Source organism: Oryctolagus cuniculus, chromosome 1, assembly GCF_051225735.1.
Source record: "Oryctolagus cuniculus isolate XC-2025 breed Fujian yellow rabbit chromosome 1, ASM5122573v1, whole genome shotgun sequence".
Lineage (NCBI taxonomy): Eukaryota > Metazoa > Chordata > Mammalia > Lagomorpha > Leporidae > Oryctolagus > Oryctolagus cuniculus.
In genome coordinates, this window is record NC_142867.1 from 122,590,001 (window position 1) to 122,607,012 (window position 17,012).

Consider the following 17,012-nt stretch of genomic DNA (forward strand, 5'->3'; position numbering starts at 1 on the left):
GAATGTAACAGCGCTGCTTCTGTACTACAAACGGGGGGATTACAGGTTACGAGAATTATATCTCATTAAAGGTATGTTCAAAATACACACACAAATGGCCTGCCACACTGCTGGGACTCAACCAGCATCGCCTCCCACCCTCATCTCTTGTCCCCGTTCCTTTGTTGGGATCTCAGCTGAACTTGGCCGCTGCAACAGCCAGGGCAGGGTCAGGCTGAAGCCAGGAGCCAGGAGTTCCACCCAGGTCTCCCATGTGGGTGGCAGGGACCCAAGTACTTGAGCTATCTCCCACTGCTTTCCCAAGCACATTAGCAGGAAGCTGGATCAGAAGCAGAGCACCCGGGAATGGAGTCAGCGCCCTGATATGGGATGCTAGCATATCAAGTAGCGGCTTATGCCCCTGTGCCATAGCACCGGCCCCAGGGGAGACATCTCTTCTCCTGGGATTTGTAGCAGTTCTTCCCAGGTGGAGGTCGGGGGAGTCTGCAGCACAGCCACCCTCCCACCCTTCAGCTCCCACACACCCAGGAGAGAGAAGCATGGGGGCAGGAGGCAGGCCTGGCCCAGGGCGGGTCCTGCTGCCATCATGGAACCCACATTCAGAGACCCCAGGAGAAAACCACAGAAACCCATCCTGTGTGCAGGTCAAGTTGCCGGCTTTCTCAGCAAGGGCCGCTCCCCAGGCCAGAATGAACCAGGCTGCGGCTCTCTATATTGGTCGTCTGTCGTGAAGCAATGCCCACCTGGATGAATACAAATCGCAATGGTCTGACTGAGGACCCATCGTCAGGGCAGAGCAGACCTCTTAAAGCAGGGCATACACACGATGGGTTTGGGGTAAGAAACTCCTGGAAAGCCGCCGTGTGCTGTGAGCGCTCATTGCCCCAGGGAAAGAGAGGTGGCCCCTGTACCTGGGGAACACGTGCAGGCTCCCCACAGAGCTCTGGCTTGAATTCCGGCTCTGCCACTCACTGGTGCATGACTGAGAAGCCCTTGGGGGGTGTTACAGAGGTACTTTCCCGGTGTAATCAATTCAAGTGGGAAACAAACCAATAAACACAAAACACCAAACGTTGCTAGGGAACCTAAGCAGCAAAAAGGAACCTGCAGTCCAGAATTTGAGTTGTCCGTCTTCCTCCCTCCTCTCCCCTCCCCTCCCCTCCCCTCCCCTCCCCTCCCCTAATCTCCTCTCCCCTCCCCTCCTCTCCTCTCCCCTCCCCTAATCTCCCCTCTCCTCCCCTCCTCTCCACTCCCCTCCCCTCCCCTACTCTCCTCTACTCTCCCCTCCCCTTCCCTCCTCTGCCTTCCCCTCCCCTCACCTTCCTTTCTTCCTTCTTTTCTTTCTGCTTCTGACACATCTGTCCAGCTTCCTGGACCTAAATTCCATACTTTCCTGCCCAATTTGCTGTTCCCCAATTCACTTTTCTTGTCCTGCATTCCCGACACCTGCACTCATCTTCATTTTCCGAGGTGGGGTTTTCTCCGACACCGTCTGAGTCCTGACCTGTCCCATTTGCTGAGGCTCCCCTGAGCTGCTCCAGGGCAGATGAGAGAAGAGAGGACAGCGGGAAGAGCTCTTGGGATTGTGGAGACATTGACTCCTGGGCAATCCTTCATGAAAACGCTGGCTCTCTGTCACCTGGAAGGTGTGAGGACCTAGCTATGGTCAGCAGGGAGGCTGCAAATGGCCCATAAATGGGGTTGGCAAAGCAAAGCTGAAGTTCAGCAGGTGCCTCCAAGGTAGGGAACCCTGGGGGCCTGCAGTGCCAGCATCCCATATGGGCGCCTGTTCGAGTCCCAGCTGCTCCACTTCCTATCCAGCTCTCTGCTATGGCAGGGGAAAGCAGTGGAAGATGGCCCAAGTCCTTGGGCCCCTGCACCCACATGGGAGACCTGGAAGAAGCTCCTGACTCCTGGCTTTAGATCAGCACAGCTCCGGCCATTGTGGCCATCTGGGGAGTGAACCATCAGATGAAGACTTCTCTCTCTCTCTGTAAGTCTGACTTTCAAATAAATAAATAAATCTTAAAAAAAAAAAAGAAATTATGGAAGACTGGCCAGCACCGCAAACCTCGTGTAAGCCCGTCTTCTCCAGATACTAACAGGGTAAGTTACTTCACTTCTCTGATCCTGAGTGCTTGTCTCTGTGAAAGAGGAACTAGGAATACTTCTCACAGTACCGGACAGGATGAAGGTGACAATGCCCAGTGCTGGGAAAGCCCCAGGAAATGGGGGCATGGCGGAGGCAGAGTTGGCAGTCCACCCTTGATCAGCAGGGCTCTGGAGCCTGGACAAAGAGATCAGGGCCAGAGACTATCAAAGGTTGAGATGGTGTCTGTGGAATAATTTTAACTCCAGGGTCTGGTTTTGAGCAGGCAGCTGGCTGTCCCGCCAGACCAGAGGGCAAACGCCAGAAGCCAGGACAACGGCGCCTGTGGCTTGCCAGGTCTTGGACAGTCTTCTCCCTCGCTCGCCTCTGTCCTCCTAGCTCACGAAGGCTCTGCCCTCTGGACTCCTGGGAGCAAGAAGGCATAGGGGTCTGCCTGCTTCCAAGAGAGTCCATGCGGACCATCTTTGCACACACAAAGCCCCTGATGGTGAAGACTTTGTTTATGTGGCTGCTAGGGACAAACGAACACAACGGGTAAGGGAGAACAGGCTGAGGATCAGAGAAAAGATTGCCCACAAAGTGCTGAGATTAGATTAGACCAGGAAGATACGCTTGTGCCAGACCAACTGCATTTCCTCTGAGGTCAGTGTCACCGCCTTCCAGGCCCTGCAGCAGCCTGTGCACGGGGCTTGGCAACTGACCCGTGCCACTGCGCCTTCTCTGAAAGCACTTGGCCAGGTGTGGGTCCTGCGGCCCAGGGGGCTGGGGGCGAGACGTGCAGCTCCACCCAGCAGGGACAGGAGGAAAGGGCACAGGAGAGGGTCAGCACTTCCGGGACCAGGCACCTTATGTTGTAATTTCAAACAATTTTCCTGGTATGAGCAACCTAGCTTTGGATGCCCTCATCCCATTACTGGAGTGCTGGTTTGAGTCCCAGCTACTCCATTTTGGATCCAGCTCCCTGATAATGCCCCTAAGAAGACAGAAATCGATGGCCCCCAGTGCTTGGGTCCCTGCCACCCACAAGGGAGACCTGGATAAGTTCTGACTCCTGGCTTTGGCCTGACCCAAACCCAGCTGTTACGGGCATTTGATGTGTGAACCAGCAGAATGAAGGTCTCTGTCTCTCTCTCTCATTTAGCCTTTCAAATAAATAAATAAAACTTTTTAAAAAGATTTATTTATTTATTTGAAAGTCAGAGTTACACAGAGAGAGAAGGGGGGGCAGAGAGAGAGAGAGAGGTCTTCCATCTGCTGGTTTACTCCCCAACTGGCCACAGCGGATAGAGCTGCGCTGATCCGAAGCCAGGAGCCAGGAGCTTCCTCTGGGTCTCCCACGCAGGTGCAGGGACCCAAGGACTTGGGCCATCTTCCACTGCTTTCGCAGGCCATAGCAGAGAGCTGGATCGGAAGTGGAGCAGCAGGGACTCAAATTGGTGCTCATATGGGATGCCGGCACTGCAGACAGAGGCTTTACCCACTATGCCACAGCGCCGGCCCCAATAAAATTTTTTATAAAAACCAAGATAAAACAAATCCCTAGGACTCCCTTGGTCTCCTTCTTTCAACAAAGGGTCTGAGCAATTAAAGTACCCCGCAGTACAAGATGTAGTGTGTAGTCCCCCTGCAGAGTGCATTCACACTGAACAGGGAGGGAATTGCCAACACAGCTGTAGATGGAGGCAACAGGTGATCTTTGGCGATAATTCAGAAACAGCAATCACTGACTTGACCTGGAGGAAATCACTTAGTCTCTCTGAGCATTTGTGTCTTCATCTGTGAAATAATATCTAAGGGGAGTACTATGAGGAATATATGAGATGACACTTACTTGGTGGACAACTCAGTATTCACCAAGAAAATTAAATTGACTTCATGTCGATCTTGTTCAGTTTGGCCCTCCCTGGTTCTGGAAATGGCATCACCACTCCTAGTTCAAGGGAAATCTCAACGCATTCTGAATGCTTACCTTTCTCTTCACCCCCACATCCGGGGTATCAACACACTGACTGCTCTTTCTACAAGATGCACTCGGGATCTTCAAAAAATTCATGGTAACTGCACATTATGAAAAAGCTATGTACAAGATTCAAAATTGTTTGCGCCGACAAATATACCTTTTAATTCCATTTTTCCACGACCTTTAACAAATGTCTGCAGATTCAGAACCCCTCCGTCCTTTCCATGCCCTCTGCAGCCGCCATGGCCAAGCCAGTGTGGTTTCTTGGTTGGGTGCCAGGAATCGCCCACCCGTTGATGTGGCTGCCATGCACCCTCACCCTGAGCTGTATTCCCCGCCCCCACCACGAGGCTGAAGCCTTGTAGTCACATCCCACGCTGCCTTGTCCAAGCCTCTCTCAGCTTCCCCTTGCCTCACAACCTCACGGCCCCTAGCAGCCCAACTCTATCACACTCTGCAGCTCACGGCGCTCCCACCGCCTGCCCTGCACACACACCACACTCTTCCTGCTTCAGTCTTTGGCACCGCTCGGTTGGGGTCTTCTTCCTATGGCTGCCACCTTTGTGTCTCTGGGGACTCAGCTCTAGTGTCACTCTCTGAGAGCCGTTAAACATCCTATCTGCCTCCATCCGAACTTAGCTCTTCCTGCCCCTTGTCACTGTCAGGCGTCATTTTGCTTGTGTGTTTCCCTACTGACCTTGTGTTCACATATTCCCTATGTCCCCTTGGCTACAGGGCTGCTCCAGCAAAGCAGCAGACGATGGCCTAAGTGCTTGAGCTCCTGCCACCCATGAGGGAGATGTGGATGGGGTACTGGACTCCTGGTCCAGCCCTGGCTATTGTGGTCATTTGGGGGAGTGAACCAATGGATGGAAGATCTCTCTCTCTCTCTCTCTGTTCATCTCTCTATTCATGCTGCCTTTCAAATTAATTTTAAAAAACCTTTTTTATAAAGATTTATTTATTTATTTGAAAGGCAGAGACACAGAGAGAGAAAGGAAGAAAGAAAGAGCGAGGGAGGGAGGGAGAGAAATCTTCCATCTGCTGGTTCACTCCCCGAAATGGCCACAATGGCCAGGGCCGGACCAGACTGAATCCAGGAGCCTGGAGCTTCTTCTGTGTCTCACATGGGTGCAGGTGTCCAAGGACTTGGGCCATCTTCTGCTGCTTTCCCAGGAGCATTAGCAGCGAGCTAGATCAGAAGTGGAGCAGCCAGGACTTGAACTGGTGCCCATATGGGAAGCCAGCACTGCAGGCAGAGGCTTAATCTTCTATGCCACAGTGCCAGTCCCAATAAAATAAGTCTTTTAAAAAAAGAAATTACAGTAGCAGAAAGGGAAACCTGCTCTCTGACTGTCTGTCATGTACAGAAAACTGTGGTAGGAGCTTAGCAGAAATTATTTCATTGCATCCTGGTAGGGACTTCTTGATGGAGGGATGATGACCCCCATTTTATAAGAGAGGGAACTGAAGCCGAGAGGGGTTCAAGTGCTCCCTGGAGGCAGAACTGGGAGCCCAATGTCTCCACCACAAGCTTCCTGAAGCTCTGGCCCCTGGAAGTGTGCGTGCTGCCACCCACAGCCAGGGAGGGAGGGCGGGAGAGCACCTGCCCTCTGCTCTGATCCCCTCCCTCCTTCCTTCCTTGCCTGCCCTTTTCTTTCCTGGTTCCTTTTTTCTTTTCCTCCTGTCTATGAATATTCATTGGGAGCCTGCACCTGCCGGGCCGAGGGCTGGGAGCTGGGAATACGGTATTAACAAAATTTATATTCAGAGAAGGGGCAGGGGGAACAGGACAGATAATAAAAAGAACCAAATAAACACAGTAATTATAGATGGTGATAAGGACTGGATGTGACCTTGAAGGGTATCAGTAAGTGGAAGGGCACTGGGTGCTGACGATGGTGGGGGTGGCCATGCCAAGATGGGGGCAGGGCAGCAGGCTCAGCTCTGCTCCTGCTAAGCCTCCTGGGTACAGGCAGCAGCAGCCAGCATTGCCTGGGGAGCTCTGGAAGGAGGCCGGCCTCTCCACTAGAGTGGATGCAGGTCAAACCTCAACTTTCTCATCTGTCAAATGGCAACACAATCGGCCCCCAGTATCCACAGGTTTCGTGTCTGTTCACCAACCTTGAACCCAAAATATTCAAAGAAATTATTGTGTCCATACCGAACATGTTCAAACTTTTTGTTCTTGTTAATCCCTAAAGAATAATGTCTAACAACTTACAGAGCATTTTCACTCCATTAGGTATGCCACGTAGTCCTGAGGTCATTCAAAGTATAGGAAAGGGTGGTGTAGGTTATACGTAAATACTACAACACGACTGCCTTTGTGCCAGAGATGTGAGTAGCCTGGGATTTCAGCAGCCTGGGACTCCTGGAACCCATCTCCCTGGATACCCAGGGGCGACTGGAACAATAAAATCACAGACAACAATGTCACAGACAAAGTGATACCGTGTTTGAGGAATCCCAGTGGATGAGGGATTCCATAAAAGTGAGCTGGAACTGTAGCCAGAAAGAGCTCAGTTGGGCATAAAGAAGAACTTTTGGTGGAACGGATGACAGAGCATTAGCGATTCCCCTCGAAGACTCTAACTCCACCTGGTTTCACAGTTTAAAATCAGGCAGAAATGAGTGAATTGTTCAAGTGTAAAACTGATGTGGGGAATAAATGACTTACAGAGATCAGAGGCTCTTTGCTATTCCTATTCTGGGGATTCCAGAAGATTCTCTCTGAAGAAAAGCCACCATGTGGATGACTGAAAATCAGCCCGTGGCCCCTGCGAGGGATGGGGGCCAGAGAGATCCTTGTAGCCCACATCAGCCCAGCCAAGCAGCCTGGGGGCCCACCAGGGTGACACCAGGGGACAGGCAGAAGGCACAGAGAGCAAGAGAGCTGTGACCAGAGCGTCTCAGAAAGCGAGAGCTGAGGAGTCTCGGAAACCAAGCGCCGTGAGACAGGGCACCCAGTCCCGTGCCTGGGGGACCACAGTCCCCCTCCCTGGCCCTGTAAATCCACCAGCTGGAAGACAGGGACCACGCTGCTGGAGCCGCCTACAGATTCTGTCCACTCACTCTGCGGTGAGGGAAGTCGGCAGCCTGGGGGCAGAACCTGCATCTCCTGAGTGCTGTGCCTTCTCTCAACCCCCGGGCCCAGGCCAGGCCCGGAAATGGCTCAGCATCTGGTCCCTGATGAAGCAGCCATGGCATTCGCTGCATCTGCACTTGGAAGCTTGCCTGCCTTTGGTCTGGCTGTTGGCATTCCTGCGTCTCCCCTTTACCCACGTGGCTGAACAGGCCAAGGCAGGAGCCACTGTGCCACCAGCTTCCATGCCCAGCTCCTTCCTGTAATGACAGCTGACTGCAGAGCCAGCCAGTCTGGCACAGCTGGTTGCTGAGATGGGGTATCAGGGAGCCTGGCAGGGTGGGGTCCGATGGGATGTACCATGTAGAGACACATGCTGGAGCATTTAGAAGAGAGAGAGAGAGAGAGAAAGAGAGATGCCCAAGTAAGCAAACAACAAGCAAAGGAATTGGAACCCAGTGACCACTGGCTGGCTGGTTTGAGGAGTGGACCCAGGCAGCCTCAAAAAAGGCACAGACAGGGAGATGGCCGGCAACCATGGATGGTCCCTGGTCCATAACCACGGGTCATCAGGAGCACGTCTCTGCTCCCAGGAGGCACTGGGGTCTCACGTCTACTGTGCAAGAACAGAAGTGAGGAACTCACGATGAGACGAGAAGTGCCAACTCAGGACCTGCTTGGAGGGAAACAGCCACCAACGTCCCCTCCCAGGAAGAGGAAGACAGCCACGTGGCCACAGCTCATTTCCGTTTCCCTCTGAAGTGTCTTCCTGCCTCGCAACCCCACAGACCCAAACTTCTCGCTGGCATCAAACGCAAGCCCCCGGGGCTGAAGGTTAAGGCCAATGTCATCTCTTCTCCAGCAAGCTTGAGGTCCCAGACTCCTCGTACAGAAGCCATCAGTGTGAGCCCCTCTCCCACGACTCAACTTCTCCAAGGCCCTCTCAGCTCCACTTTCACCTCGCTGTGGCTGGTGCCAGCCTCCCGGGAAGAGGTGCTCTGAGTGCCTACGGCTCCAGACACGCTGCCCCCATCCCTTCCTTCACTGCTAGCATCCAGACGGTCCCCGACTTAACGACGGCTCAACTTGTGATTTTTTGACAACACAATTGTGCAAAAGCAATATGTGTTCAATGGAAACTGGACTTCGAATTTTGCATTTGGATCATTTCCTGGGTTAACGCCACGCTGATGCGGTCTGACTCTCTGGCAACATGGGGCAGCCCCACCTCACCAAGGGTGATGGCCAATGCTCTGCAGTGTGCTGTGTGGCTAAGCCAGGATGTTTGATAGGTGAGGCACACCAAGCGCATTTCCCACTTACGCTACTTCCAAGTGACCGCGAGTGTATCAAGGCAAGTCTATGGCAAGTGGAGGAGTGTCTGTCCTGAAGATGTATCTTTGTCTAAAATCCAGATGTGCAAATATCACCATGGGCTTGCAGCACTCAGCCAGAGGAACACAGTGGGAACGCAGGTGAATGCAATCCGGCCGTGTGCACCTGTTACTCCGCTTCTTAGCAGCCTCTTTACCCAGCAGGCTTCACCCCGTCTCTCAGTGACATCTGCACTGGCTAAAGAAGGAAACTTGATTTTCACACGTCATGGATTTGGGTGAGGCAGGAAGTATGGAGGGCCCTGCACTCTAAAGGGATTCTTGGACTTGGTCCAGGTGTTAGGAGAGATCTGAGTTAGGATCTCTCATCACTTCCCTTCTCTTACATCTAAAGGGAGGGAGTGATTGGGAGGGGAGACAAGCTTCTCTCCTCACACACCTCATCCCCCTGCAGCTGCCCTTATCACAGACACAGTGGGAGAACCCAGTTAGAACGTGCACAGTCGGCCCTCTGTGAGGCAACATGGCTGCATTGATGCCTGCCATTCACACACCCTCCCTGTGAGACTGAAACTTCTGCAGTACAGAGAGTGTGTCTCTGCACTTCACAAGAACCAGCAGAGTGGGCTTCCCAGACATCTTCTAAAGCAATCCTACGGCTGTGCCTGTGACGTGTCTCTGAACCCAGTTCAAGCCGTCCATACTTGATGCATAATTCATGAGCAGTCCAGCCCTGTAGCACATCAGAATACCTTGATCCCCGAAATGGTTGACCGCACCTGCAGGCGTGGGACTGGGATCGCTCTTATCTCTGAACATCTCACCACTGGGCTCGGACTTCACGGAGTCTTTTCCCGCGAGAAGCCAATAGCAGGCATTCGTAGTTCCCGGAGCCCCTCAAGGACAAATGGCTGATCTGGATAGGGCCAGAAATCTCCCGAGAATTTAATCAAGGGCAACGAAGCATGAGACTTCCCCTGGGGGCGGTCAGCTGAGGGAGCTGTGGCTTTCCTGGCTCTCCGGGGACCACATTAACCTGTTGCTTTCAACTGCCTTGTGTTGCTCATTTACATCTCCTCCCGGGGGATGGAGCGGGCACGCCGATCCTCCCCCGCGAATGTGATTCCTGAAATGCAGCCAAGACACATGGGGGATTGTGCAACTGGAGGAGAGGGAGGGGCAGGGACGTTGGGAAATTCTAAAGAAATGGAAAATTCTGCCTTGTATTTCAGAGTATTTGCAACCAGCCTCTTAGCAGCAGAAAGCAGGTCACGTGTGTCTCCTTAGCACGTGTGTCTCTGCAGAGCAGAGCGTGGGCCAGACTCGGCTGCCCACTGGGAACTGATGGAGGAAGATAGCAGCAGGTTCGCTTCAGGGAGGAAGTTATTGACCCTCAGCATCACCAGGGGAATTCAGATGGAACGCTGCCCTGGGGCCTTTGGGAAGCCACTGCCCTCCTCGAGGGGGACTCGGGCAGCCCTCGGAGTGAAGAGAAAAATCCTAAGTCCCGGCTCTGCCTCCTACCACCTGTGTGACTCGGCCCAGGGCTTCCCAAGCAGAGTGTGCCGCATGGGCCATGTGTCCCCATACGCTGCTCCCTGCATCTGCGGGGCTCGCGCGGGGGCCCGAGACAACAGCCTTCCCCGTCACCCCAGCACGCCTGACAGCACGCTGTTTGCAGGCAGCAAACGGCAGGCACAGCAGCAGTTAGAGGGCTCCCAGCCGTCCTTTTATCGTTCCTGACGTGGTCTCAACCTCAGGCTTCCACACGCTGAGGGGCCACGTGCTTTTCTGCCCTGCCTTTGACAAGGCTGCAGTGGGGCTCAGCAGAGACTGGAGCCAAGGCTGACCACACAGCCAGGGCAGTGCCTCCCTGGGGACCTGAGCACCCAGGATACTGAGGTCTCTCTCCTTGCTCCCACACGTGCATGCAGTGCCACGGTCCCGGGAGGCATCTGAAAAGCTGGTTCTCTGGCCAACGCGGGTCCTGCTGCCCATCACGGCTGGGCGCCGTGAACCCATCACACAAAAGCACAGGTGGACGTGAGCATAAGCATGAAGAAAACCACCCCTGCCATCCACAGTGTGCCATCGTGTGGCCGCGTGCCTGCTCTTACCTTTGACCAGTGACATTAGCCTTGCTGCGAAGAGGCTGGAATAAAAAATAAGACGTGTGGACTCTGGGGACGTTTCTGGGTCCCAGGCTCCCTCTTCCCAGCCCCGTGTCATCCTCCTCTGCCCCCTCTCACTCTCCATAGCTTTTTGGCCACCAGACTTTGTGCCTGTGTCTCCTTAGGACCCTCCTACTGGTTTCCTTGGCCATGGTCTCACCCGATTCCTGTCCATCCCGCATTTTGCAGACCAGATAGCCTTCCCTACATGGGCATTGATCTGAGCAAGGTTCCCAAGTGTGTCCTGAGCATGGCCCACCAGGAGACCCTTCCCCAAATGTGACTTCTCTCCTCTGTTTATTTGTACCTTCACTCACCACCCGCCTCAGCCACACAAGCTTGGTATATCCCTGGATATGCTGGGCTCTTTCTCAGGCTTGTGTAGTTTTGTACATGCCATTGTTCTAGAATGTTCTTCCTCTTGCCCCCACCAGGCCCGATCTTGCCTGCCGAGGGTGTCGAGGACTGTTCTTCTTTGGTATGCTGTACTTCCTGCCCACACAGCCAGTGCACCATGGGTGGAACTGTGCAGAAGTCCTTACACAGCGGTGTGTCCCCCAGCAGAGGGCAAGCAGCCTGTTTCCTTGTCACAGCCCTGCGTGGTGCTATACGCATCCAGAGTGCTGCATCGTTGGCCACTGCAAGCATCCTGTCATCTCCCAGGACCATACAGATTCCAGAACATGGTGCACGCTTACTATACATGTACTGGAAGGCAAATGAGGGGAAGGCCTGTACCCAGGATACCACCACACATATACAAGGAGAAGGAGAAATGTGAAGAAGAGACCAGTAGTACCACTGCACCCTTGGATAGCCAAGGGCAGGAAATTTGGGTCAAACTCAGGGTCAGACTGCGGAGAAGCGTAAGCTATTCCGGCAAGAGCTCCGCGAGAAGGAAATAGGAAGTCTTCAGGCCCCGCGAGCCCTGGGACAAGCAGGAGGCAGGGCATGTGAGTCAGAGCTGCATCCTTTGGAAAATGACTGAGCTGTGAGCAGGTCCAGGGCCATCTGCAGCCTAGTGTGGAATGAGAGGTTGCTGGGAAAAGGAAAGGGACATGCATGGGAGTTCCGAGTCTCAGATCTCTCTGCAGCAGAGCACGCTTGGCCATTACAAGTATCTTATGTAAAGAAAATAAGAGAGCACCAAGCAGAAGCCACCAACAACGTCAAAGCGCCAAGAACTGTTCACAAGTAATCTTTGCTGCTTTGCCAGCTCCATCTTTTTTTTTTTTTTTTTACTTATTTGACAGGTAGAATTAGCCAGTGAGAGAGAGAGAGACAGAGAGAAAAGTCTTCCTTCCGTTGGTTCACCCCCAAAATGGTCGCACGGCCGGTGCTGCGCTGATCCGAAGCCAGGAGCCAGGTGCTTCCTCCTGGTCTCCCACGCGGGTACAGGTGCCCAAGGACCTGGGCCATCCTCCACTGCCCTCCCGGGCCACAGCAGAGAGCTGCACTGGAAGAGGAGCAACCGGAACTAGAACCCGGTGCCCATAAGGGATGCTGGTGCTGCAGGCGGAGGATTAACCAAGTGAGCCACGGCGCCGGCCCCCAGTTCCATCTTGCACCTACACTGACTTGGTGCGCTTCCTTCCTTACACAGAAGACATGCTGGCTGCAGCATGGAAAACAGCCAGATTTCTGATGGCTTATACCTTCCCAGATACCTCTACCTCATTGTACTTTCCCAAACTGAAGCTGGCTTGGTGAGAATGCATTGATCCCAAACAGCATAGAATGAGACCCTGCAGGCGCAGCCCAGGACTGAAGGAAATGTGTAGGGACTGGGGAGTCAGGTAATCCACACGCATCACAGCCTCCTAACTACAATCACTAAGTTTTGCTTTGTTCTCTATGTCTGATTAACAGGATTAAAGACAAATGTTTTACCTAAAGTTTGCAAATTCCAAAAGCCCAGCTTGTTTTGGGCCACTAATGCCTAGAATCTGTGAGACACAGATGTCACAGAGCATTTGTCCTAGGAGAGCCGAACAAGTGTTGAGAAATCGATCACCTTCACTCTGAATGGGGCAAGATTCTGCAATGTGGATGCCTTTCCCAAGCAGACACCAGCTTTTTTTTTTTTTTTTTTTTTTTTGGACAGGCAGAGTGGACAGTGAGAGACAGAGAGAAAGGTCTTCCTTTGCCGTTGGTTCACCCTCCAATGGCCGCCGCGGCTGGCGTGCTGCGGCCGGCACACCGCGCTGATCCGATGGTGGCAGGAGCCAGGTACTTCTCCTGGTCTCCCATGGGGTGCAGGGCCCAAGCACTTGGGCCATCCTCCACTGCACTCCCTGGCCACAGCAGAGAGCTGGCCTGGAAGAGGGGCAACTGGGACAGAATCCGGCGCCCCGACCGGGACTAGAACCCGGTGTGCCGGCGCCGCAAGGCGGAGGATTAGCTTAGTGAGCCGCAGCACCGGCCCCAGACACCAGCTTTATACTCTGTCTTGCAGATGAGAAAGGCCTGAGAGGGGCCCCACCACTAAGCAAGCTCTTGCAGCAACAGGAAGATGCCCCGACGCCCCGAGACAGACACCCTGCGCCCCTGTCTGTCCCCAGCAGGAAAAGGCTGCACCAAGTGTAGCGCAAGCGAACGGAGGCTTCCGCTGCCTCTGGCTGTGGCACTGGGAGACGGCCAGGGCGAGGAGGATGCAGCTCCCACGTGAGACCCACGGGTCAAGAGCATCAAAGAAGAGAACGAAAACCACACTTTTATCCCCTGGGAGTGGAGGGACAGGTCTGTCTGGATGGAGAAAGGGCTCAATTTCCACAAGAATTCACTCCTTTTGTCTACAAAGAGACAATGGGGGGTTTCTCCCCTTACCTCATGGATTGCCAGAGTGTATGTGGAGACGAAAACTCATTTTCTTGGTCCCCAAGAAGGCAGCTGATTGTTGAGGTGAGCGAGTCCTTGCCCCTTTGGTCGAAGAGTTTAGCTGTCCCGGATGAGGGTACCGGAGGCCCTGTTGGTTTTTATGGGTCTGTGGGTCGGCTCAGACTGGCTGCCGACTCATCTGTATGCAACTGCACTCAAAGAACATGGTTTACTTTATAACCGGATCCAACAAGAGTAGGCGTGCCAGGTAAATGGGCTAGGTACACCAAAGGTGTTGAGCTGCCAAGGCTAATTAAGAAGAATTTGTTTATGGAGCTGTGGCTTGGAACCAGAAGGCCGATGTGCTTAGGCTGGTAGTGTCAGAGTCAGGTGCGTGAGACTGAGCGCGTGTGAACACAGGGTTAGATGAGCCAAGATGGAGAGGGGCCCTCAGGAGCCCCTCTGAAGTCTCTCCTGCTCAGGGACTCACTCTGTGGCCCTCGATGGTCAGACTCACCTTCCCTCAGCCCTTCAACTGTCACTCTGGTCCCAGGACAACATAGAGCTTTATAATAGGCTTTGTGGGTAGGGCAGTGAAGACCTGACTTCACCAACAATGAAACCTGGGGCAAGGGTCCTAACTTTCCACCCACCCAGAGGTGGGATGGAGGGTGGTAAGAGAATGCAAGGAATGCACTTGCCATTGAGTAAGCACAAAGGTCAACTTGCTCCAAGTGTCAACATTCTCTCCTTCCATCACCCCCTCCCAACCTTCTAGGGTCATCTCTCTCTGATTCTAACTAGGAGAGAGAAAATCATCTCCCATCCCTCCTTGGTTTGCCTCTTCCAGGCGTTCATCCAGGTCATGGTGTCCTCCATGAACCCACTTCGTTGCTGTGGTCACCACTGGGAGCATCATGTATCTGTCTCTTTAAGAAGGTGCTGCTCATTTGCATGGAGCGACAGTGGTAAGTATGGGTAGGCTACACACATCTTTACTGTCTGTCCCCTTCGCTTAACACACTGCACACGGTGATATGAGATGTCAGCCTTTATTCAGGAGTCAAAGTGACGAGAAGAATAGGAGGAAAGTCCAAGCAGCACATATCCAGCTTGGACGGCAGATGTCAGAGGCTCTGACCCCACAGGACTTGCCTATATCGCATGGTCTCAAAGGGAGTGAAGCAGAAACTGACGCACCACTGCATGGGACAGGGCGATTTTATTTTCTGACACTTGGAAGTATAGCCAGTTGTTATTGAGAAGAAGAAAGGAATATAGTAGATTGCTATGGTCTGACAGTGTCCCCCAGAATTCATGCGTTGAAATTTAATTTCCAGTGTGATGGTTTTACGAGGTCATTAAGTCATGAGAGCAGAGCCCGCGGGGATGGAATTAGGGCCCTTGGAAGGGTTTGAAAGGGAGGACCGCTGTACCCTGCAGGGGGGACCTGGGCTCCTTCCTCTTTCCTCCAGTCTGTCTCCCACCATGTGAGACCCACGCACTCAAGCTGCGGTCTTGGATGGAGAATCCGTAGGGTTCCCAGAAGTGTAAGCAATAAATTCTGCTGCTTCTAAGTTACCCAGTCTCATATATTTTGTTATCGTAACACAAAGAGACTAAGGCATAGGCATCTGGGAAACCACTGAGGGAGTGCAGTCTGATGGTAAGAGCCCTGTGCAAAGAGGTGGCAAAGCCTTAGCGGAAACAGTGGGAGGAGCGATTCAAAGCATGAGCTGGCCATGGCCTCTCCCTCCACACAGGGTCCCCCCGTGGACCACCAACCAGGCCCCGCTGTTGCTCCACATCCCTGGGCTCACCCCAGTCTCCGAAAGTTCCTTCTTTCACAGTCATTCTGCTGACCTGTGTGGTCTTCTATGTACCTTTGCGGGTCTCCCAACCCCATGCCCAGCTTCTTGTCTCTTTTGTTCCTGAATGCCAGAGACCCCCCCCCCAGCTGCCCCCTCCCAATTTTGCTCACCTGAGCATTTGCCCTAATATAGTCTTTTCATTCTTTTTTTATTTATTTATTTATTTATTTATTTATTGACAGGCAGAGTTAGAGAGAGAGACAGAGAGAAAGGTCTTCCATTTTCCATTGGTTCACCCCCCCCCCCCAAATGGCTGCTACCGCTGGCACGCTGTACTGATCTGAAGCCAGGAGCCAGGTGCTTCCCCCTGGTCTCCCATGCGGGTGCAGGGCCCAAGCACTTGGGCCATCCTCCACTGCACTCCCGGGCCACAGCAGGGAGCTGGACTGGAAGAGGAGCAACCGGGACAGAATCTGGTGCCCCAACCGGGACTAGAACCCGGGATGCCAGTGCCACAGGTGGAGGATTAGCCTAGTGAGCCACAGAGCCGGCCATCCTTTCATTCTAAATCCCATTGTGGAGTCCACTGCTTGGAAAACCTGGATGGGTATACTGAGTTGTTCAAACAAGACAGGAACGGTCTGAGAGCGGAACAGTGGAGACACCGGCATTCTGAAGATCAGCTCGGGAACAAGCTTTGTGATCCAATGTCCAGAGCAGAGAAACACCAGGATGCAGGTGTTCTGAGTGTCCCCAGCAGTGTGAGCCCTGGGGATGCCTTTTCATTCCATTATCCAGCAGGTGACCATGGGAACACAAGCATACATATAAAACACACACCTCTCCATGTGAGCACAAATTCTCAGAGACAGGACAGAATATACCCCCAACGAGGGAGATAAATGTTGTCTTCACTGCTTCATTCCTTGCAGAGTGGAGCCAGAAAGTCTCATTATTATGCAGACTAATTGGTTCTCTACCCTTGGACCCCCTAACTTCAAACCTGGACCCCTTTGCACCTGCTGGGAATGGGAAAGTGCTGGTTGCTAAGCAACAAGAAGGCAGAGCTGATGCTCCCTTACTGTTCCACAAATCCTGATTATGTTGATGCACACGTGAAAATATTTGACGGCAACTTCCACGAAACCAGTGTGGCTCATTTTCTCAGTCTTTGCCTCATACCCACTGTTTCCATGAGAATCCTGCTCCTGCTCTGGGTAGCACCATCCCCACCCACCCAGCTCCCACACAGGACAAGACAGAGGGACTCTTGGCTGTAAGAAGTCCTTGCATCTTTGAGGTTTGATGTGAGTCAGTGTGTGCTGAGTGACAGTAAAGTCTGAACATGTTTGCTACAGAGAATAAGAAAATGCATTGAGATGGTGAGGGGGACCAAGCATGGGATCCACATTTCCCTACTGAATGGTTTTGAGGAAGACGTAGACCAGGGGGAAGTGCTTTGCCTCCAGGACACTGCCTGCCACTGAGAATGAGAGTGCGGCACTCAGCGAGAAATTGCAGGTCGCGCCGGCGCTGCGGCTCACTAGGCTAATCCTCCACCTAGCGGCGCCGGCACACTGGGTTCTAGTCCCAGTCGGGCCGCCGGATTCTGTCCCAGTTGCCCCTCTTCCAGGCCAGCTCTCTGCTGTGGCCAGGGAGTGCAGTGGAGGATGGCCCAAGGACTCGGGCCCTGCACCCCAGGGGAGACCAGGAGAAGCACCTGG

At 53.3% G+C, this 17,012-nt stretch overlaps 1 protein-coding gene across 3 annotated transcripts in view; it reads right to left on the reverse strand.

The window, feature by feature from the left end:
* KCNJ1 (potassium inwardly rectifying channel subfamily J member 1) overlaps positions 1-13,691 on the reverse strand; it is a 32,261-nt gene extending 18,570 nt beyond the window's left edge. For all 3 annotated transcript variants that reach the window (XM_008259312.5, XM_070065451.2, XM_008259307.5), the window contains exon 1: positions 13,487-13,691. The gene's annotated coding sequence lies outside the window, so the exon portion shown is untranslated. The remainder of the gene's footprint in view (positions 1-13,486) is intronic.
* Positions 13,692-17,012: the final 3,321 nt, after the last annotated feature.